General features: G+C 47.7%; 1 long non-coding RNA gene across 1 annotated transcript; it reads left to right on the plus strand.

Annotated features, from left to right (window-relative positions):
• Positions 1–18,745: 18,745 nt before the first annotated feature.
• On the plus strand, positions 18,746–24,591 carry LOC128335142 (uncharacterized). The gene is made up of 3 exons (XR_008311521.1): positions 18,746–19,165; positions 22,085–22,191; positions 24,483–24,591. It is a non-coding gene; the product is annotated as an uncharacterized LOC128335142 (long non-coding RNA).
• The last annotated feature ends 253 nt before the right edge of the window (positions 24,592–24,844 follow it).

Below are 24,844 nucleotides of genomic sequence, written 5' to 3' on the forward strand. Positions count from 1 at the left end.
TTATTTCAGCAGGGAGCATATCCCAAAGCCCTGGGGCAGCCACAGAGAAAGCCCGGTCATGGGTTGCCACCAAACGAGCCGGTGGCATCTGTAACCGGACCTCTCCAGAAGATCGTAACAGATGGCAGGGTTTATGACAAAGGAGGCTCTCTCTTAAATAGCCTGGACCTAAGCCGTTAAGGGCTTTATAGGTAAGAACCAGCACTTTGTATTTCACCCGGAAACATATCAGCAGCCAGTGCAGTTCTTTTAAAACCGGTGTTATGTGGTCCCTTCATGTTGTCCTAGAAACCAATCTGGCTGCCGCATTCTGTACCAATTGTAGTTCTGGAATACATACAAAAACAACCCCACATAGAGGGCATTACAGTAGTCAAGCCTGGAGGTTACCAGTATATGTATCCCTGTTTTAAGGTCATTCACCTCTAGAAATGGATGTAGCTGACGTATCAGCCGAAACTGGAGGTGGCCCACAGCCCTCGGACAAGTTAAGATAGGGGCATTTCACAGTTGGACCTGGAGATGCCAGAAATGCCTGTCAGCTTCTTCATGAAAAGCATGTGGTCTCCCATTGAGGTGGCCCGTCTGAAAACAACTTGTGACCCACAAAGCCAAATGCAGTCCACCAGCTATGAATAATGGCCTGCCAGGTGTTTGTATTCCATTTGGTGGGTCATAAGGCATGCAGACCTGCCACAAGGGATGCCCCCGACTCCAGTGGCCTTGGGTGGACATTCCTAGATCGTGCACTTTTAATCATTGCTCTCAAGAGGTCCTGATTTTGAAGGACATCACTGATCTGATTCCGCTCCCTAATCACCAGCTTTCCTCCTCATTATCTTTGCAGTACAAGTCACTAAGGCCTGGATCGGGTCCAGGCAGGATCAATGGGCAGCCATATCTCAGTTTAGACATTTAAATTCCCCAGCGCACTTTTTCACCATCAGATAGATAAAACATTCTTCAGCATATTTTGGCAAAAGGCCATTAAGAGATATCCAGGGACAGTTTTATAGTGGGATTCTATTAATTGTTCATGGGTTATTTAACTTTAGTATAACATAGAATGAATGTCTGCACTGAAATTGTTCTCTTTCCCCACCCCTCCTGTCTGATTTATTGTTTCTAAGCTCATTTAGATTTTGCTGAAAGGGTTTTGAAATTGATGTTAGGTATTGCTAATATATCAATATTGAGATCTCTCTCTCTCTCTCTCTCTCTCTCTCTCTCTCTCTCTCTCTCTCCCTCTCCCCACCATGGGAACAATTCTGTGAAAGGCAGCATGCAAATAAAGTAATTAATAAGCTGTGGGCCTTGAAAGGCCAGACGTTGGACTGATCTCATCAATTGGATGTAGTGGGTCCTAATCCAAACTACTAAAGACATAATCCAATCTGGAATTTATTGTGAATTAGCTGGCAGAACTCTGGAAATGTATGAAGCTTTTGCATGATCAATACATTGTTGCTGTTGTTGTTCATTCAAAAAACAGGTAGGGACATAGAAAGCGGCCTCCTACTGAGTCAGGCCATTGATCCATCTGGCTTACTACTGTCGACACTGACTGGCAGCGGCTTCTCCAAGGTTGCTGGCAGGAGTCTCTCTCAGCCTTATCATGGAGATGCTGCCAGGGATTGAAAATGGTGCCTTTGGCATGCAAAGCAGATGCTCTTCCACCGAGTTATGACTCTGTGCCCTGTGCCACCTTAAAAACACATGTGTATGCATGCACACATGCATACACACACACACACACTTACACTTTTAAAACACACAATCAGCAAAATCTGATACTAAAGCTTATTTAGGACTCTTTTATTGCATATTGGTGAGAGAGGAGCTGCATGCATTAGCACTCTTCTATGGGGGGGGATTATGCTGCATATTGGGGGCCAGAATATCTGGGGGGAAGCAATCGGCTTGGCTTTCCCCCAAATGCACAGTGTTCTGTGTGTGGGTTGGTTTGGCCCTGCCTCTACCTGCACCTCAAGTGGTACAGCCCAATAAAAGTCCCATCCCTCCATGCCTCTGGTTGTGTAAAGGGGCCTGATGATTCTTCTAAGCCTTCATCTGCCTTTGCAGACCCAGCTCAGGCCATAGATGGGGGCATGTCTGATTCTGAGCTCCAGTGTGGGAGGAACACACATGTTGCCCCTAAGAAGACCGGAGGAAGACAATGGCTTTGGTGGGTCCTCCTAACCCCAGACAATGTCGCCTTTATCTCGCAAAGATAGAATGGCACCATCGACATTCTTTAATGGAGACTAAAGGCATTCTTTCCAGCCGCCTGGGATGCCTGTTCCAAGTCATGAACTTTTCTATATTTCTTCCTAAATGAGCGGATTCAGATGCTCATCCCCATAAGTGGGCCTTCTGATTATCCCGCCCCCTCCACCTCGCAAAGCGTGGCAGCAGAAAGAATGTCCCTTTCAAACTTTTAAAATATCAGACCCTTTCAAGATAGTAGGAGTTTGAACTGCCTTATATGAGCTTTCCTTGGGCTCGTGTGTCATTATGACTCATTTAAGTACATCCGGCTTTGTTTGCTCTAGAGCAGAGGTTCTCAACCTTGGATCCTCGATGATGGACTACAACACCCATCACCCCCAGCTGTGGATGGGGATGATGGGAGTTGTAGTCCACAAACAGCTGGGGACCCAGGATTGGGTACCCCTGTTTTAGAGAAATAAACCTTTAGCCTGACAAGACCTAAAGCCCCCAAAGAAGAAAGATGTCTACTTCCGTTTGGCAAAGATGAGGTTATAAAACTGAAACTGTAAGGGTATTCACACGCACAGCCTAACCCAGGCTAGAGCAGACCAGCCTGGGTTAGGCTGTGCTTGTGAAGCCCTGGGAGCGACTTTGCCCCTCATGCCAAGCCCCACTTTTTAACCTGATGTTGAGCCGAGGTTAAGTGAACCTGAGGTCCTGTGAAAGATCTCCTTAACTAGTATGTAAAAGTTGAAACTGACCAGGCAACTGTTATGGGGAAAATGTGAAATTGACCAAAAAGCATATTAAAAAACTAAACTCAGAGAACTTGCTTCTGAAAGATCTGTCTAGGGTTGGGCTATCAGACTTTGTTGCGCAAATGTTGCATTAGCCTACGTTGTTTGGAAACAGAAGAGACAGAGGATGGACAGAACTGGTTACAGGTGTTTGTGCAAATTCCAGATAGTGATCTTGAGCATCTGGAATTTGCACACAGGCGCGCGCACACACACACACACACACACACTGCATTGCATTCAGACAATTCAAATCTCCAGTCGGTAGTCTTTAGAAAGCAACTGTCTTACCTATATGGCTCAGAACTGGCAGTTTGATGGGAGAGCTCCAACCCCACCCCTCACTCACACACTCAGGACAATACCCAGAAAAGGGACCCCCCCACCCCCCCCACACCACCCTCTAGATTCAGGTCACACCTGACACTTCTCCTGATTCTAGGTTTTTAAGCCAATCCTCAGCAGACAGCTGGGCTGAGGGACAGAGGCCAGGCGAGACAGACAGATTCAGCGGATGGAGATCGTCTGGACAACCAGAATAAAGTGTGTGTTTGGGCGGGGGGGGGGGGCTTTTCATTGGGAGATCTAGGAGACAAGGCAGGCTACATAGAAGTCTGTCTGTCTCGTCTCGTCTCTCTTTCTCTTTCTTTGCAAAGTTCCGGAAGGGAAATTCGGGCAGATGGTAATCCAAAAAGGAGATAAGGGGGAACTGGCCCTTTTAGGGGAAAGGCAGCCTCGCCCTTTGTCAGATCGCCTTGGCCATCTAAGCATCTCCGGTGTCCTCGATTTCTCTCTGTGCTAGCCAACTCCACAAAGAGGAAGGAACAGGACGCCTGCATTATTGAAGTGGAGGGCAGTTGACTTCTCACCCTCGCCTTAGCTTTCTCTCAGAGCATCCATCACCTGCGCGTTTCCTCTGAAAGACCAGAAAGAGAAAAGGAGAAATGGGTGGGGGGCGTGCGGGGGGAGGAGGGAGGGAAAGGTTGGAACTGCAAGCAGCGCCCTAGGGAGCACTCTGGGAACTTTACCTGTCTGAACGGGCGAAGTGGGGGGGGGGGGCGCACAGAGAACCCAGAAAAACTGCTTGAAAAATAGTGAGGTCATTCACACAATCCAAAACTGTATTCCACCCAGGTTTGGGAGCTGTGTGTGCTCCCAATTTTCAGGTGTGTGGAAGCAAGGGAGGAGGGAAACCTGGGTAGAAGTGATTGTGTGGAAGCAACACAGGAGGAGAACCTGGGTAGCTTGTCCTCCTACCTTGCTTCCACACAATCACTTCTGCCCAGGTTTTCTTCCTACCTTGCTTCCACACAAGCAAACATGAGAAGCACACACAGCTCCCAAGCTTGGGTAGAACACCGTTTTGGATTGTGTGAATGAACTCACTTTTGAGTGTCCCGGTGTCCTGGTCAGAATGTGTGGCAGTAGCCAACCAACCACGAAGCTCCATGGATGACTAACCTTCAGCCAGTCACCATCTGGCAGCATAACCTGCCTCGCAGGGTTGTGGTGAGGATAACTTTGGAAAGGGGGGAGTAACTAGGAATGGAGGAAGCTGCCTTACCATTGGTCCATCTACTGCAGTGTTGTCCACAGCAGTGGTTCCCAACCTGTTGTACCCCAGATCTTGCTGAACAACAACAACTCCCATAATAACCAACAGTTCATCAGACCCCACCCCTTCTCCTCTTGCAGATAGAAAAATTGAACCACACAGGGACATAATATGTGTGTGTGTGTGTGTGTGTGTGTGTGAGAAAGAGAGAGAGAGAGATCTGCAGGGGCGTAGCAAGGTTGGAGTGGGCCCAGAGATAAGATTTTAAAATGCCCCCCCACTCACTGAAGCTCAGCTCATCCAAAATTATTTTTTTAAAGGTTTTGTAAATTGTGGATGATGCAAGTCATTGAATGGTACCAGAGAGAGACATGCTGTTCTGGTCGCTCCAGGTCTTAACACTCACATCAATTTCAGAAGATAAATACAACTGAAGGAAGCCCGGGCAGTGCGCGGCTGGGGGAGTCAGTCATGTGATTTGCCTCGGGGGGGGCAAGGCAGTGGGACCCCAGACAACTGTCTCCCCTTGCCCTATGATAGTTAAGCCCCTGGAGATCTGCCAAACTATATGCAACACCTGGATCAAATGCATTGTTTTGGTCCTGGAAAACAGGGAGTTACCCTAATTCATCTTGGGTGCCTCTCTCCCAGGCCCAGCTGAAGAATCAAATAGCAAAGGTGGGTGCACATTGAAATTAAGATAGTGTGTGTGTGTGTGTGTGTGTGTGTGTGTGTGTGTAATTAATCAACATGGGGAAAACCCACCAGGCCTAAGCATGCTTAAAAATCAGGTCTCCTCTCCTCGCCTCTCCTCTCCTCTGAACACAAATCTGCCTTTAGACTTGACAGGCTGATGCAGGAGTCCCTCCACCCACCCACCCACCCGAACCTTGGGGCAGCGGGACCACTCAGCCTGCCCTCTGCCTGACAGCGGAGCCAGGAGCGAGCAAGAGAGCCCATTGTCCAGGGCTGACCTTCCATTCACTCGCCCTGTCAGCTGCTGTTCTCTGTCACTCCTTCCCATCCCGGCTCCAGCTTCTAAAGGCATCCTGTGAGGAGGAGGAGGAGGAGAAGGAGGAGGAGGAGTCTCCCACCCACTCCCAGATGGGCGCAGTGGAGGGCCCCCCTTCCCTCAGCCACCCACTTTATTGCCTTCTCTCTAGACTTTTGCAGGTGTTTCCAATTTGTCTGTCTTAAGAACCTAAGAACAGCCCTGCTGGATCAGGCCCAAGAAGGCCCATCTAGTCCAGCATCCTGCATCACACAGTGGCCCACCAGATGCCTCGGGGAAGCTCACAGGCAAGAGGTGTGTGCCTGCCCTCTCTCCCGCTCTTGCTCCCCTGCAATTGGTACTGAGAAGCATCCTGCCTCTGAGTCTGGAGGTGGCCTAAAGCCCTCCGACTAGTAGCCAGTGTTTGCCTCCCATGAGTGACTGAGAGAGGGGACAAAGGGGGGCAACCTTCTCTCAGAAAAGTAGTTGCCCCCCAGCAAACTCCCTATTTCTGTTTCAGAAACACAACACGTTTCCCCCCTTCTGTGCCCCCTCTCTCAAATCCCCCCCGTGCTCTCTCTGCTTTTCTCCTCATCCCACTTCTCCCCTTCAGCCCCACGAATGAATTAACGACAAAGAAGCCCCACCTCAAATATTATTAGCCATTAATAAGCCAAGGAAAGGAAGCAGATTTGGGAAGGCAAGGAATCCTCCGAATGTCTGTCTAATTGGGGATAAAGAGCGGTGGGGGGGGGGTTTGAGGGGGGGAGGAGGTGGCAAGAGAAAACAGCTGACCTGTTGGGTGACAGGCCCAGGTTGGGAGGGTGACATTTGATTGTAAGCCTCCCTTTGAAAAGAAGAAAAGGGAAAGGCCCAGTCCAATAGCAGCCTGGACCGAGAGCCCAGGAGGGTTGCTAGGAGACAGGGATGCTGGAGAAGTTCTATCAGGAGTTCTACCCTGACCTTATGCAAATAGGGGCTGACGATGCTTTGTAGGGAGGTGAAATTTCCACCCACCATGTCATCCATACCTGGCACTCAGCCTTTTATTCAAATGTCCTCTAAAACACGCTCACAGAGAAGGGTGGGACAATGCGTGACATATTTAAGGCGAGAGGGAGAGGGAGACAGAAAAGGAGATCAGAGTTGAGAAAAGGGTTTAAAGCGGGGGGGGCGTTCAAAAACACACCCTAGATAACATTTCAATGTCAGCTTTTCTCCTTGGCTCCCCAGCGAGTGGGTTCTCCGCCTCCCCTGCCCCCAGAAAGGTCCCCCCGCCCGAACTGCTTTAATTCGGATCAAGAGGCTATCATAATAAACACTGCATTCTTGGCTTCTGGAATAGTCAAATATGCCCTTAGAAACTAGAACAGACTGGCAGCAGGCAGGCAGAAAAGTGATGTGTAGTCGGAACTGGAATGCCCATTGTATTCACACATTGAGGTCATCCACACAATCAAAAACGGCGTTCTACCAGGGTTTGGGGGCTGTGTGTGCTCCCAATTTTCATTTGTGTGGAAGCAAGGGAGGAGGAAAACCTGGGTAGCTTCCGCACAATCACTTCTGCCCAGCTTTCCCTCCTACCTTGCTTCCACACCACCAAAAATTGGGAGCACACACAGCTCAAAAACCCGAGTAGAACACAGTTTTTGATTGTGTGAATGGCCTCATTACGTCCAACATCCACACACTCTGTGTCGTTTACACACTGTTGTTGACTTGGTTACCTTTGGTGCACACAATGACTACAGTTTTCAGGAGGCCAGTCCCCATGCTGTGCTGACTTTTAAGATGGATGGATGTACACAGTAGCCCTACTCAGACATTATGTTACACCCATGTACAGATGTCTGTACCCTCCTATGGGTTTTTGTATGGACGACTGTACCTGCCTTCATTTGGCGAGCGAAGCTGAACAGAAGCCCCCCCTCGACTGCATGGTACAGACAGGAAGTGAAATGCTGTCCCTGTCTTCAACATAACGTGTGTATGTGTACAGATCTGTACCTGTACACACATTCATAGCAAAAGGTGCTAGTTGTGTTCACATGAAAACGTATTGGCAGAACCACTGTATTGGCATATAATGTGATGTAAGGTGAATAGATTAGAAATGGAGGAAGAGTTTAAATAAATAAATAAATAAAAAGATAAAAAAATAAATAAGAGCGTGGGGCACCCTGGGAAAGCAACCCATTCTTTAATGCATTTGGAGGTACAGCGAGAAGGATAGGCAGTTTGTACGTGCCCAGAATCTCTGTCTGATTATTCTCTCTGTTGATTTGCCTGATTTCTGCCCCTGCAGTGACTTTTCCATCCAGAAGAAGTGCCTTACATAAAATATAGAAAGCACTTCCACTCCTGGTTTTATCCCTTCATGCACCTCAAGGAGCAGATCCTAACTGAAGTTCTGGCTCAAAGAGGACATTCAGTAGAGCAGAAGAGGCATGGCTCAACACATTTAAGAACCACAAGCTATAAGCGCTTTATAAGGGGGTGGAAGGAGGATGGCTTTTCTTGCTCCTCTTCCACTCTTGCTTATGGGTGAAGGGGGACATTCGTAATCCTTCGTGATCCTTGAAGTGATCCTGAGCCTAGGAAGGCTGGGATGAACATCCTTGGGGCTATTTAACACAGGATTGAAGCATGGGATGTCTTGGTCCAGTTTTTGCAGAGTAAACTTTCCCTTGGGCTGTGTATCACTGCAGACTGCAAGGACGCTTATAATTGCATGCTTGCACACAATCTCTCTCTCTCTCTCTCTCTCTCTCTCTCTCTCTCTCTCACACACACACACACACACACACACACACACACACACACACACACCCCACATGGACATTATAATCGACACAGAGACAGCTGTATACATCCATCTATTGACTGGATGGATGAGTGAATGAATGAACCGCCTTTCCACGGACTGGGCTTTGGCCGGTGTGCAATATAATAATCGTCTCAGTGTGAACTAGGACCACGTGCAGGCTTGGACAGCCGTTTAACCTGTAGGTGACTCTTATGTTGATTTCTCGGCCCTTCTCCTGCATGACCTCAGCCTTCTTTCCGACAGTCCTGTCAGGTAGACCAGAGTGAGCGGGCCACGGGAAGCGACTGGTCCAAGAAGGTGCATCGCCTTCCCAGCGGAGTCACAAGTTAACCTCGCCTAATCCCCCTAGTCTTGTCTTCCCGTTTTAGGCATATTTACCTACCAGGAAGTAAATTCTATTTGGATAGAATTTCCTTCCTTCAAAAGAGGGCTGCTAACTTGGAAGGAAATCTGCTTTGCATGCAGAAGGACCCAGGTTCAATCCCTGGCAGCATCTCCAGGTAGGGCTGGGAGAGACCCCTGCCTGCAGCCTTGGAGAAGCTATTGCCAGTCAGTGTAGACAATACTGAGCTGGGTGCACCAAGGGCCCGACTCAGCATCAGGCAGCTTCCTATGTTCCTAAGGTCCCGAGGGTGGGTGAGGTCTCAAGCAGAAGGTAGTACCCAAGTCAGATCGACATTTAGTCAAATACGATTCAAGGATCTAAGGCTGGAGCGCTAGAAGGTTTCCTTGAGAGTGAAGCCCCCCTTGAAACTCCTTGGATCTTACTTCCGAGGAAACACGCTAGACTCGGCGGGCTCTTCTAACCTTAACCTGGAAGGAAGTCTTATTGAACAGGACATGACGCTCAAGAAGTCGGGTGGTCCCTCTTTCTCTCTCCGAGCGTACCTTATTTGTAGGTTTCAGATAATTGGACAGTATAGGTTTCTATTTGTAATTCTTGTGCACCGCCTTGGGGCCATTTGGTGAAAGGCGGTTCGTAAATCTAAAAGAACCAACCAACCTCGCCGTGTTGTTGAGGTGATAAAATGGCAGAGGGAGATCCTTGGGCATATAATAAGACCGCAGCTTACCTGAGAGTAACTCATGTGTCTCTTCTGAAGGGATAATGCATAGGTCGCATTTCACAGGGATCTCAAGCGTAGACGTGTGTGTGCACGTGCGCACACACAAATACACAACCAAACCAAAAGGCCCAAAGTTGCCCGGCAGATGCTTCCGACAAACGCACAAGACAAAAGCCTCATCTCCTGCCCACTCCACACCACTGAGCATCCAAAGGTACACTGCTTCAGATCCTGGAGGCTCTATTTAGCTAATAGTCGAGAAAAGGGCTAGACTCCAAGAATGGGTCTAATCTTTGCACACACACACACACACTAGTAGGCATCGCTGAGTGAGGCTCAGGAGGACCATTCCCCAGGTCTTGATAAGTTACTCTCCGGAGTGAACTAGCTAAGGGTTTTATTGCCAAAATTCGGAAGCAGCTTCCAATGAGGTCGCTACTCGCCAGCTACTACAACCCCGCTCTTGATCTAGGTGTGTGTGCTCCGTTTCTGTAAACAGACATTTGTGGGGTTATTCCGGAATTAGCATTCGGATTCCGCTCTTGCGTTCCTGGATAGGAATGTCTTGACAATTCGCTTCCTGAAACAGAAAATAGGTAAAAAGGACTGGGAAAGGTGAGCTTTGTTTTTCTGTCCCAGTATCAACAGATCCCTCCTCGATGCTCAACCGAGATGACTTCCCACATACACCTCTCCTATCGACTCCCAAGTGACTCCGGGTTGCACTCTTCGTGGAATCGTCGCCTTTCTTGCTTGCGGGCGGAGTTAAGGGTTGTAGCTGCGAAATGGTTCGTCCCCGTCAAGCAACTTCGTCTCTGTAATCTTTCATAATTAGTACTCGAACTCAAGTTAGCGTTATTAAATATTAGATATATACTAAATCCCAGAGTTCCAGTCTTTTAAAAGAAGGACGAACATTCGCCACGTGCGTGGTGTGTGAATGGAACCGATACGCGGCAGATTCAGAACCGACAAAAGAAAGCACTCCTCACAGCTCCTAACAAACTTGTGGAACGCCTTGCCACGAGATGCGGTGTTGGCCCGCTGGCCTAGATAGTTTGGAAGGCGACTCGACAAACTGGAGGAGAACTCTATCAGCAGTCATTCGCCCAGGCGACTAAATGCAACCTCCTTGTCCAGTGGCAGTATACCAGAGTAGTAGATGCTTGGGCCAAGCAAATGAGGCAGGCTGCCGCCTTCATATGCCCTGCTTGGTAGACTTCTTCTCAGGCTGGCCGCGGTTGGAAACAGAATCCTGGGCGAGAGGGTGGTTTGAGGGCTCTCTTTATTTTCTACAGCCCTGTGAAATTGGGGTTCCCAAACTTGAACCCCCTGATGTTGCTGGACTGCTGCTCCCAACATCCCCAGCTATTGTTGGTGAGAATGGAAGTTGGGGATGATGGGAGTTGTAGTCCAACGACGTTTGAGTATCCAAGTCTCAAACCCCCTGTCATAGCAGGATTTGCGTTGGGAGGGGAGGAGTGGGGTGGGTGGGGGTGAGCAACGCCAGAAAGTGCCAGGGAGTCAAGAGGTGGGCTTTCTTGGGCCCGGGGCCATCGCAAGCCACACCGGTCGCCCCCCGCCCCTCCCCCGCCGCGGAAAGGAAGCCGAAGGCTTCATTTCAGATGCCATCAATATTTACAAAGCTCGATTGAATTTCCCGTGACAAAGTTCACACAATGACGCGCGCAGCTAATATGAAATATTAATAGCCGGGGGGAGCCTTATGAAAAGGCTGATTATGTATTTTTTAATAAAATAAAATAAAATAAAATAAAATAAAATAAAATAAAATAAAATGAACCAACACTTTCCTCCTTTCAACCCCCCGCCCCCATCCCCTTACAAATTTCTCGCATGCCCCAGGGGCGCATGTTAAGTTACATTTCTGAGTCATGTACACACACACACACACACACGGAGAGAGTTTGTAACACACACACGTACATACAGAGACATCGATTGGTTCGCACCTGCCCGCAAGCTTTCTCTTCACGCGGTAAGTCACTGGCAGCTGCACGTGTGAACAGGGCCTGCGGCCCATTCATATGTGACAACCGTCATTTGATGCTGCACTCATCACATATGCCGAGGAACCCGATCCTCAGGACATATCCAGGGTGCAGGAGAGCGCTAAAGGAAGGTCCCTCCCTCGCTCTATCCGTGTTCAGTTGCATGAAGTCAAGCTATGCACAAGCATGGGTATAGCCTCACAATTGGCCCCCTGTTCCCAGTCACAGGGCGTTCAGCCGCTGGCTCGACATTATGCAGACACTCAAGTGAACGCACGTCAATCTCTGAGCAACGCGGTCAAACACGCAGGTGGGCACACAAGACACAAGCATCGCGCAAGCATTCACACATGCATGCACACAGAAATGGAGTGCCACCCCCCAGGTTAATACTTCAATTCAGGCGGGCGCTTATTCTCACGACACCCTTTGCCCGCATTGGAATAGAGGTCCTTGATGATGGAGCTGGTGTTGTATTGGGGGGGAACTAAAACGCCTGGAACGATCTTTGAGATGGGGTCAAATCAACCCGCTTCTGAAAGCAACTTTTCGCCCGGCCACCGCAGACTAGTACAATAAATTAAAACTTATTATTATATTAACATCTTAGGCAATATCAATGCACCACACTTCAATTTATTTTGCTTATTCTTTGGGCGAAGGTGTGTGTGTGTGGGAGGGGGGGGGAGTTCATGCCATCCATGCCTCTTACCCCACTCCACCCCCCACCCCGCAAACTTTGGGCACGATCCTGGCCAAATGCAAACATTGCCAGAGCCCAGTAATTTCAACGAGAGACTTCACGCGTGTAAACCCGTAAGAAAACAGAACTTTAAGGAGGAATAGAAAGACTGCCATCCTGTGACCAACTGGGGAGTAAGTCTAATGGAAATCAAGGGGGTCTACTTCTGAGTAAAGATGCACAAAGTTGGGTTGCATATCTACGTATGGATACCAACGGGATTTACTCAAAGGTATGTGTGTATCCTAGTTGAAGGGACTGGGAGGAAGTATGTTTAGGGTCGTGTCGCAGATTGGATCCTGTCCTCTCTCCCATATGGTTCAAAACCAGTTGCTCCCTCTCGGAAAAGCAATATATAAAGAAAAGAAACAAACCGATCATATAAAAATAGAACCCTCTCAGCGGCTGCGGTGCGCTCACACTTAAAAACCGAACAGTATTTACTAGTTCAAGTGCCCGCTGCTTTAATCTGACCGCTGAAACCAGTTTGATTTTGTCCTTTTGGAAAAAGCAATATTGTCCTTTCAAAAGAAACGGCCACCTAAGCCCTGTTTATTATTTGCTTTGAAATGTGCACAGTTTCAAAGTTGTCTCAAATACCTGCAGGTTTACTTATTGGCTGTCTCCCAAGGAAAAATCCAGGTGTTGTAGGTTTCTGTTTGGGGTTTAATCGGTAGAATTATGAAATCAACAGCTTCTCTCGCCCCGTCAATACAGACTCTCGTTCCGCCCCAAATATTTTTGATAACTTTGTCCTTGTTGGAGGATTTGGACCACTCTAGAGGAATGGAAAATAAATATATGTGTAAGACTTATACAAAATAAAACTAGTCTGTGTTTTGTTGGCATCTATTTAAAACAGGTTTTGAGTGGTTTTAAACACTGGAATAATACATTAACTATAGAACCGCACAAATCTGGAAACCCGCCACAGTGTTTTGTCCTTGCGGAGATGCGCAGGACTCAGTCAATCGGTTGATTTTGCGCCATGCGCATCCCCGATCCTATGTGTGTTTACTCGTACGTAAGTGCCACAGAGTTCGATGAGATTTACTCCCAAGTAACTATGGGCAAGATTGCAGCCCGAGTCTAAAATGCAGGCGAGGAGGGGTCGTTTAATTACTGCCATAATGTGTTTTCAGTAGACTGTATAGAGGGAAAGAGAGAGAGGGAAGTCCGGGTTGTGTTCATACAAAGTTTCGTTTCGTTTTTTAAGTCTGGAACCCGGCAGATTTTCTTGGGGACACAAGTGTGATCAGCACTAAGCACTCTTAGACGCCGTTGGTTTCCGTGGGAGAAATGGAAAGTACACGCTGACCTACTCTCGTGAAATCAGGGGGACAACAGAGCAATTTTGAATGAAAAATAAGCCCCCACTGGAATCAGCCGGGGTCTACTCTTGGGGAAGTGCGCCAAGGATGGCAGCTTTAAAAGGGCTGAACTTGGGATCGTGGCCACCAAAGGAGCCATGCTTCCATTTCCCCCACACCCCCACGGTCAGATGAAGGCAAAACAGTTCCTCGAAAAATAACTTCCCTGGGTTAGAAATTAACCTGTGTTTTGGAAATTGACCTGCCAGGCTGGACGGCTTTGTTTAAGCAGTCCCACATTCCGCGCGCCCCGCTAATTCCTTTAAAGATCTATGGGGGGAAATCAATATGTGGGGAAGAGGGAAAGGGGTCACCCGACTTCTGGCTACTCCGCTTTGATTTCTGTTCGCGAGCGCCTTAAACTGAAGTTAAGACCGTGGGATTAACTTGTTTTATATCCCGGTCCCAAATTTGTTTCTTTGGAGAAGGTGGTGTGGTTCATTGATCTCAATAAGACGCCCAAGGGAATGAATCGGGACCGCAGCCTTCTTAAAAACCAGCTATTTCAGTTCCCTGGGGCTGGGATGTGGTTCCAGCCGGGGGGAAAAACGGGACGAAGGTGCTGAAAAGAAGTTCAGTCGGAATCCGGTTTCTCCATGAGTGCAAACGCGGCAGAGAAATCAAAGGGGAATCCGTGCCCACGTCGGTCTGATTTTAGTTTTAGAAACCGATTTAAGACCCATGTGTGAAAGGGTAGGGCTCACGCCCCGTTCAGGGAAGGGCACACTCGGGGTGAATCCAAATGGGATGGAACTGTTATTGAAAGTGCGTCAACTTTAGGTCTTTCCCTCCCTTCCCTCGTCCTTTCAAGGCGAAATAAAGCCAGATAAGTTTGCTTTGGAGAAGAAGAGAGTTTTTTCATTTCACTGAGATTGCTTCACCACAACTAACTCCGTGAAAACGCTTATTTTCAAGCCCTGTTCTTTGTATTTTTGTTTTTGTTTTAAGAGGGGGATCTTCTAACTTTTTCCGTGAGGCGGGTTGTAGTTCCTCCCCGAAACACTACACGTGTGTTCCACACAAAAGAAACGTTATGTTCTAATTACACTTTGTAAAGTCCTCCGGGCAGAGACCGTTTGGAACGCGACATGTGCAGTGATGGTGCTATAGAGATCAATTATTAATTAATTAATTAATTAATTAATAATAGAATGGGCTCTTAATTTTAACACCAGCCCCTTAAATACCGGATTCATTTTATAGACTCTCTAAGATTTCAGAAGAGAATCCGTTAATGACAAGAGCCTGGAGTATTTTATAGCCCATTCTTTGCCTACTTTTACTTGGGAAAGACGTCAAATTCCAGCTGAACTTGTTTTCAGCCTGTTCCTTCAGTATATTTTCCGGAGCAGGGTGTGTATTAGGGGGTCCAAAGGTTCCAGACAATTCTTCAATCTTCAGTGAACGTAAAATATTTAAATGATTTAAAATAAATCCTTTTTCTGTGATTTAGGAGAAGGATTTATATTTTTAACAAAAACAACAACAACTACTACTACTACTACTACTACTATTACTACTACTACTACTACTACTACTACATAGAAAGCTAAAACACATAATCCAGGTCATTTTGCGTCCTAGAGTCCTATACACCTGGAAACAGTTACCTGGAATTTATTGGTTGATTTCAATGAGGTTTATTTCCACGTCTACTGTTTTAAGTGTTCTGATCGTTTTTTTCTGTAAAGTTGTGTGTGTGTGTGTGTGTGTGTGTGTGTGTGTGTGTGTGTGCTCCGACTCTTAACTAAAAGAACATAAGGCCAAAGTAACCAAATGCCCAGGAAACGTCTGATTCCCTTCGACTATACCTTATACCTGCAGGGTTTCCTTAGAATAAGGACTATTGACTCTCTCTCTCTCTCTCTCTCTCTCTCTCTCTCTCTCTCTCTCTCTCTCACACACACACACACACACACACACACACACACACACACACACACTCCTCCTTGCCCCTAATTTTGGAATAAGACCGGCCTACTTGACAGGTTTGTTGTGTAAGGATCTCTGAGATAAGTATTTGAACTTTCTGGCAGTGCTATCTATATAAACGCTGAACGAGACCAGCTAGCTATTATTTCGGCTCTCAGGCTAACCTACCTCACAGGGTTGTTGGGAAGCTAAAACGGGTTAATTTTTTTTGGGGGGGGGGAAGAGAACCATGAGCTCCTTGGAGGAAAAGTTGGATAAACAGTGATAAGAGAATAGCAATGTGTACGACACTAGTTATTATTATCTAAGTTATGTGAAGATAGGGTTCTTTTTAGGAGCAACCCAGAAAATGTCATTTCTGTGGAACCTGGCCCTACCAAAAAAAGTGGATCTAACTGTAAATTTCAGCACAGGGGTCCAGTTCTGTATCTCCAACCCATAAAGCCCGCGTTTGTTCTGCTTAAGGTAATCAGTCTTCCCCCCTTTCAGAAGAGTAACTCCTGTTATACCCAGTTCTGAGTTCCAGTTCCTACGCTGGACCAGAGTGTTGATTCTCCAGACAAAGCACCAGGACAGCGTCCATCAGATACAGCACAGACTCAGCAGAGCCACAGGCTATCTCACAAAATAATCAGCCAGAGAACTGTATGGGGGTTCACCTTCACGCAAAGGGGTGCAAGCCAACAGACATGCTTGTCTTTATCGGCTGGAGAACGTCCTGGGAATCAGCGGACCGTCTAGGCACCGTCTGAAATCCAACAGGAGATGTTGAGCTATCCTACCCTGGATCGGTCTCTCTCTCATCTTCAAAAGAGTAGGAGCATTTACAATAAAAAAATCTGTGATTTGCCGAAGTTGTCTCGAACTTTGCAGTCCTTGCCCTGAAAAAGGAGAGCCCCTTTTCGCACGCCCAGACGCAAGCCTTTACAACGACCACAAATATTTATATACCACTTTTCAACCAAAGTTTTCAAAGCGGTTTACATACATAAGAAATAACTAAATTATGTATTCTCCCTTCTGTTTCAGACTGCGGCCTCTCGGTGGAGGCCGGAGCGATACATACAGTATCTTGGGCGTGGGAGAGCGCCCGGTGACAAGTCTCCCCGCCCTAAGCCAAGAAGCAAATCTCGAGTTTCTCAATCCACAGGGTGGATGTGAGCTCAGAATGGTGAAGGAACTCCCTTTTCTCCTTTCAAGCGCTGTGGACACTCACGGAATCCCCACCATCACAGGACGCACTTTTTCTTTCTTGGTCGGAAGCTGCCTTTTACCGAGTCAAGCCATGGTCCCTCTAGCTCAGCATCGCCGGCTCGGACTGGCAGCAGCGCTCCAGCTCCAGGATTACAGACAGGAGACTTCCCGAGCCCTACCTGGGGATCCTGCCAGGGACTGAACTTGGGACGTGCAAAGCAGATGCTCTTTCCAGATCCGTAGCCCAGGGTGAGGGGCTAAGGCGCGCTTGTTGCCCTATATATTTTTAAACCCCCCCCCCTATGTTTTACTACTAACAAATTCGGAAAAGTTGCTTGCTTTTGTGGGGGATGAGGAGCAGACAACCCGCCCCCCTGCACTTCATTTGGCACCCCCTAACCTTTAGTTTGACCCCATCCCCTTTCCAGGGAAGACAGTGCCATCCAGCTCACGGAAGGGTGCAACCTCCCAACTCCCAGAAGCGGAGAAAGAGACCCGGCCAGAAGCCCCCGTTCAAATTTCGCCGCTGCCGCTCATGCAATCTGGGCAGAATGAAACCAACATCTCTCAGGACTGTGGAAGGCTCACTGCTGTGTGGGAAGCACGCTAAGTTTTCCACGCAGTAGTAAAGTCATAGGAACATAGGCAGCTGCCTTCTACAGAGTCAGACCTTTGGTCCATCTAGCTCAGTATGGTCTACACAGATTGGCAGCTGCTCCTCCAAGCTTACAGGCAGGAGTCTCTCTCTCTCTCTCTCTCTCAGCCCCATCTTGGAGATGTCAGGGAGGGGACTTGGAACCTTAGGAACATAGGAAGCTGCCATATACCGAGTCAGACCATTGGTCCATCTAGCTCAGTTTTGTCTGCCCAGACTGGCAGCGGCTTCTCCAAGGTTGCAGGCAGGAATCTCTCTCTCTCAGCCCTATCTTGGAGATGCTGCCAGGGAGGGAACTGGGAACCTTCTGCATGTAAGCCTGCAGATGCTCTTCCCAGAGCGGCCCCATCCCCCTAAAGGGTATATCCTACAGTGCTCACTCATCAAGTCTCCCATTCAATTGCAAATCAGGCGGCACCCTGCTTAGCAAAGGGAACCATTCATGCTTGCAACCACAAGACCAGCTCTCCTCCATTAAATATCCTTCCTCCCTTCACTGGCCACTCACCAGCAAAGGTTATTGCGGATCAATCTGATTTAAAAAAAACACACAAAAAACCAGCAAGTCCTTTTGCGAAGTGTCTCTCTGGCCATGATGCTGGATTCCCTATAGGGGGGGGGGGGGCGATTCTGCAACAACGCCCTTTGCCTCGTTCATCTTGCTTGCACATCTGCCCTAGGGCCACTTTTAACTTGATCTGGGGCTGCATCGGGTCTTCCCTCCCCATTTTTCTCGCCCCCAACACTATCCGCTGAAGAAAGAAAGAAAGAGAGAGAGAAAGAGAGAGAGAAGCGAGGCTCCCCCCTCCGACCTCCCCCCCCCACTTCTTCTTTTTGTAAGTGTTAAATAACTTTCCCAGCGTGAATTAAAGGAAGATTGTATTTTATCAACAGCTGACTGGGCTCTGCCATCTGATCCTGCCGGCTCGGGCTTCTCGTCTCATATTTATTTAACCTACTGGGGACCACGCTCGGGGGCAGCTTCTTCCCGCTGGCAGGAGCAGGCACATTACAGACGACCCCAGGTATCCTGATTGATTGCTCCCACCCCAAAGTCTTCGGATCCTAATTTGACTCAGCGGCAGGTCTCAGCGGCTGGGGCGGGCGGGCGTGCCTGTATGGGGAAGGCGCTGATCGGGATGAGAAATGATGCAGCGCCCGGGACCGTTCCGGGAGGAGGAGGACGCGCCAGGATTTGCGCTCCGCGGGGCTGTCTGTGCAGACGGAGCCATGCATTTTTAAAAAAATCGTGTTTTTTGCGCCACGCCAGCAGCCTCTCTGAGCTTCCCAAGGAACACCCCCCCCCCAGTCTCCCGCCCCTTCCCTGCTCCAGAGAAACCCGTTTCTTAGATCTTTGCCAGAAGATTGGAGGCAGGGCGGGGGGGGGGGAGACCCCGAGGAAGCCAGCTGAGAAGGCGAGCCGAGATCGATGCCGCGGCTGCCATTACCCACCAGGTTAAAGACAGACTGCCGGCGTGCTCATCAATTTTTAAAGCCCGGGAGCGCAGCCCTGCCGGATTAGACCCATCACGCCAGGCAGATGCTTCCGGGAAAATGTGACTGGCTTGAAGGCAGGAGCCTCCGCTCTCTACCCTAGCCCCACGCCGTCCCTCCCCCAGGGATTCAAAGATATACTGCCTCTGGAACTGGAGGTTCCATTTCTTGAACAGACATCAGTATGGACGGATCCTCTGGGGATGTGTTGAATGCTTCGTTGTTGTTGTTGTTGTTTTAAAGTCTTCCAGACCAGGGGACATTGCGACAGTCATTCATCCATTCATTCAGTTATTGATCATATCTCTCTACAGTCTGGTATGTACATTTCTAGGCGGTGTACAAGTTTACATCCTGCCTGTGTGAACCCACACCAAGGTGGCAATCCCAGATTCATCTCAGGCCATAAACAATTCTGGTGTGGGTTCAGCAGTAGCATTGCAGCCATAAATGCAGAAATGCAGGGGCCCTCCATGACAGTCAGGGTTGGAGCAAGGAGAGAGGGGACCCATGTTCACCCCTCTCCCTGCCGGCATGAGGGAGATGATGAAGAAAATAGGGAGCGGAGGAACTGGGGGCCCCTCAGAAGCTGCCCCCCCTGGGTTCTTTGAACCATCCGCTTAGTTATAGCTATACCCCTGATGACAGCTATGCCCACACCTCAGCAGCCAGACACACCTCCTTAGATAGATGCAATGATTTGGGGGGGGGGTCTGTTACAAGACGTCAAGGACAATTGCCTAATCCTACAAAGTTTGAACTTCATGGAGTTATTCAGCCAGAAGAGCAGTCTGGATTGTCAGCCACAATCCAGGAGGATAGTTATTTATTTTAAATATTTATACCCCACCCCTCCAGTACACTGCTTCCATGGCTCACGCCATTAGCAGAATCAGAATCAAATTTATTGCAGTGAATGACATACAGGAATAACGGAATACATCACTGTATACAATAAGACAAACCTATTTACAGTAACAGAGGAAGAGGTAGCAGATACAACTCAAAGCAATAAAATGACACATTAAAAGGCCAAGCTAAAACCACATTTAAAAGTGACACATTTTAAAGTTATAAGTAAAAAGCTAAAAAAAATCAGAACAAAACAACCTACCAGAGATACAGGCACCAGAGCAAACATTCAAAAATCTCTCTAAAAATATGTGCCTTTAATTGGTTTTTAAACACACACACACACACACACACACACACACACACACTAAGGGAAACTGAGAGGGAGCATGGCAAAGTTCTTCCGGGAGGGTGTTCCAAAGTTGACGGGCCACAACTGAAAAGGCCCTGCCTCTAGTCCCTTGTACTGTAACTCTTTGAGGCTGTTCTCATGAGCAGCTAAGACTGGACTAAGGCAGCAAAGCCTAGTCTAGGCTGCCTGTGAGAAATGCCAGGATCCACACAGATCCTGGTGTCGCTGGGAGGGCAGACCTGACTACGGAGTCCTCTGGTTAGGCGAGGTTAACCAGGGCTAACTGCTCGTGTGCAAGCACCGGCTGCTCCCAGCTGGCGCTGGCACAGAGAGATCCCCCACAATGCACCACAAATGCATGTAGTGCATTGTGGGATCTCCAGTGGCCAGGATGCATCATCCCGGCATCCAGAACTCAAGGAGACAGGCGTGCAGCATTGGAAGTGTGGTTCAAACTCCCAACAGAAGATCTCAGTTGTCTGGGGGGGGGCAGGTGGATTAAGAGCAGCCTTCTGCCGCACCCTCCTCGCCCTCTCTCGGCGATCATGAGAATCGCCCCCTTGTAACAGAAGACTGGAAGAACGGTAATGAAATCCATTGTAGCCCGATATCCAAGTATTGATTCAATTATGTAACAAACTGTTGGAATAACAAGAGCCGTGCATTGTTTCCATTTAGGGCTTTGTATCCCTGCTGAGACCCTGGAGGGGGGGAAAGTACCAGGACGGCATTCGTTCCTGCCCATTCCTGCACTGCTACACCACTGGGGTCTACACAACCATACTAATGTTGGTAACCCACATTAAGCCTATGTGAGCCAGGCCTGAAAGCAGGGTTCCCCGTGTCTGGGATTTTCAGGTGTGGTTGACTACAGCTCCCATAATCGTCAACTCCAATGGCCTTTGGCTGGGGTTGATGGGAGTTTGAGTCAATCACATCTTGGGATCCTTGTCCCGGGGAACACTGCCTGCTGGTGATGTTGGGACTAGTCTGGCTCTTCAGGGCTGGGGAACGCTGCCCGTTACACACAGATGTCTCTCCACTGGTGGCACAGACTTATCTCCTGGGCTGGAAGTAGCTCTGGTCCTCCTGCAGGAGCGTCTGGGTAGCTTTTTATCTGGGGATATTATGGTGTCTGTCCTGTGATGGGCAGGGGTGGTTCAGGAAAGAGGCCTGGGAAACTCTCTTTCCTGAAGCAGTCCTCTGAACATATCCAGATTTCTCTGCTGTTGCCTTGCAAGTCCTGGTTAATTATATAGCATCCCTGGGATATATAATCCTGAGTGAACTTTAATAATACTCTCAGACCATTATTGCTGGGGATGGTGGGAGTTGGTGATTCTCTTATATTTAGAAGGGGGAGAGCAAGTGATCCTATCCATCCCCAGCACAGCACCCCTCCAGTGACTGTTGCTGGTGTCTATCTTATGTTTCTTTTTAGATTGTGAGCCCTTTGGGGACAGGGATCTGTCTTACTTATTATTTTTCTATGTAAACCACTTTGGACACTTTTGCTGAAAAGCAGTATATAAATATTTGTAGTAGTTGTAGTGTGTGTGTGTGTGTGTGTGTGTGTTTAGATTGGGACAGATAAATCACAGTTTTTTTTAGATTGAGTTCTAAAGTGTTTTAGATTTCAGATCCTCATTCTTTCTGTTATGAAAACTCTTTCTGAGAACTGTTTTGTTAAAAAGCATGGATGGTGCTGATGGTGGTGGATGATGATTCCCAGCTTTTGCAAAATCATCTGAAGGAAAGGCAAGGTTTGTGATCCAACCCGCCCCCCCCAACCCTGCCTGCCTGGTAGGTTGTATAAATGGCCCCAGTTTTTGATTGTGTGAATGACCTCAAACTGTCAAGAAGTCTCATTCCTGTGTGAACCTAGGCTTATATTGTCAACATAGATGAACCGCTAGGGATTGAATATGATAGTATTCAATCCTTCGAAAATAAAGGGAAAATAAAGTTGAAAGGTGGCAACAGCTGTGTGTAGCTGAACAATTTTTCATCATTTCCTCCTTCTCCTTCTTAAGCAGCATCTAAGGCGCTTTATGGAGTCCCACAAGAAGAGAAAGACACGCGAGTCTCCACCCCAATGAGCAGACGATCAAGATGAAACAGAGAAATGGAGAAGCTGAAGGTAGTTTAAAAAAACCAAATCTACTATACTGCTCCGTTTTCTTTGGGCAAGTGGAATTGACATGTTTAGAGCAGCAACGTGATCCATCACCCGCCTGGCAGATGGAATAAAGGCCTCCTTGTTTGGAAACACGATTTCCTTCCTCTTGTTGAGAGGAGGTCTACACTCCTTTTTGTGCTTCCAAGGCAGGCCTCTAGCCCTTGTACGCTCACTCACACAGGTAAGCTGCACAAACACCACCCAACAATGCCCTGTGGTTTCCTGACACAGGCCGCATTTAAACCTTGCCACATCAAACCCTCTTATCTGTGGGCCACCAAACCCGCCTACCCCTTGCTAATCTTTATTGGTTTTCCTTTCCTTTAACAAAGCATATTCGCTAGGAAATCGCAAGGAAAAGGGGATCAAAGGGTAGAGCAGGTGCAAGGGTGCCCCCAAATCAATCCGGAATCACCCAGGCTGTAGCAGTGTCAAAGGGGGGATAAAATAACGGCGCTTGTTTTCTTTGCCTTGTTTTTACAATCTACCTGTGAGGGAACAATAGTTCTCCTGAAGCTTTCAAGCGAGAGAGACTCTCTCGTGGTCCCTCCCTGCCTCCTTGGAAAACCCAGAGGGTAACTTCTCCTTAGATTTGCTTCTACTTCATCTTTGGAAGAGTTCCTTTGTTCTGTATTTCACTGTAATAATCATACTTTTACCAGTGCTCACAGGAACCCCCAGAAGAGAAAGCAAAGTTCTGCTAACAGGGAAAAAGAAAGATCAAGCAGACTTCTTTACTCCCCCTTGCTGGTAGTACAGAGATTGTTCTAACTCCCCTAGGTTCTCAGACGTTCTCCCCTTTCAAGCTTTTGTCCCTTAAGGAAGAGTTAAACTAGTTTACACAGTTGAGGACCCCAACACCTTTCCACCTCTCCACCTGCTTCAAAGGGTCCATTCCTAAGCAAGTGCATATTTTAACCAGCTTTTCTATTTGGCTGCCTTTTCAAAAAAACACAAATAGATGGCTTTTTCATAGTGTGACTAGCAAAATCAGATAATGACCCAAAGAGGTTGAAACCTAATCAGTATTTTATTTTATTTTATTTTTTAAAAGAGAAGCGATTACAGGTTAACTTTGGTGGTGTTTGCTGGCGGGCTGTGATGTTTGCTCTGCCACATTATGATGGAGAGAGTAATGGATTTATCTAGATAAGGGGAAGTGTTGCTAGCCAAAATAAAGTGAAATAAAATAAAGCAAGGTCAAAGGCATGATAAGGCCTAGCGCTTTCCCCTATTTTTCACACACTTGAAAGCAAACGTGACAATGAAAAGGACCAGGAGTCCACACCAAACATGCCTGCCTTGATTGTATGAAAAATGAAACATCTTTGGACATCCATCATTTTACTTCTTTCTTAGTCAACTCTCAGCTGTGTTTCTAGCAAGTCCGGCTATGTTTCTTAGAAGGCAAGATTTTAGAAAACACACTCCTATAGGGATCTTCACATCCTTCAATTGAAACCAGAGTTGCCCAGATTTCTGATGGCCAGGGACACTTTCCTCCCTCTGAATTAAACTGGAGGCACCGTTCACTTTCACTTATTTACTTAATATATGTATTTCCTGATGTGCTGCTCATAGAACACTCAGAGCATCTTTCAATAATGAGAATATAATTAGATGGCAGCAAAAACCACCTTTTTGAACACAGCAAAATAAAAACAGCACAGCCATCAAAATAAAATCTATTTAAAATAGTTGCATCCTTTCATACTGAAAGCCAGTAGAAACAGAAAGGGTTGATGACATCTTTAGGAACGGAGGAAGCTGCCTTCTACCGAGTCAGGCCACACTGGTCCATCTAGCTCAGTATTCCAGGGATTCTCAACACTGGGTCCCCAGATGTTTTTGAACCAACTCCCATAATCCCCAAAGGCCACTGGGGCTGGGAATTATGGGAGTTGAAGTCCAATAACATCTGGGGACCAACGCTGAGAATCCCTGGCTACACTGACTGGATGTGGTTTCTCCAAGGTTGTGGGCAGGAGTCTCTCCCAGTCCTATCTAGAGATGCCAGGAAAGGAACTTGGAACTTTCTGCAGTGAAGCACTCATGTGCTCTTCCCAGAGTGGCCCCATCCCCTAAGGGGAAGATCTTACCGTGCTCACATGCAGTCTCACACATGCAGTTTTAAATGCAAACCAGGATGGACCCTGCTTAGCAGAGGGGACAATTCATGCTGGCTAACACAAGACCAGCTCTCATCCTTGTTGCTGGTTTTTATTTTTTTATTTTTTGGCCCTCTGTTTCAGATACAATGAAGAGGTAGCCGACCAGATCTCAATCAGGAGGATACCTCAGAGCTGCCTTGACACCACCCAAGAAGATCTCAACTGTCTGAACTTCAGAGCTATATCTCACTGAACTAAATCTTAGGTTCTCAGTCCTGGAGGCTCACACATGCAGCTCTTAGGAAAATAGGAAGCTGCCATATACCAAGTCGTATAAGCATGTAGGATAGGGGATCTCCATTAGAGGGTAGAGATCCTTTAGGTATCCTGGTCCCAAGTTATTTCTGATTTAGTCCATGAGTCAGGCCTACAAATTTTCGCTATCAGTAGGATCAGGGAACAAATGCTACTAATGATTTTTGGCAACATCTAACCCTTCCCCT

Source organism: Hemicordylus capensis, chromosome 10, assembly GCF_027244095.1.
Source record: "Hemicordylus capensis ecotype Gifberg chromosome 10, rHemCap1.1.pri, whole genome shotgun sequence".
Lineage (NCBI taxonomy): Eukaryota > Metazoa > Chordata > Lepidosauria > Squamata > Cordylidae > Hemicordylus > Hemicordylus capensis.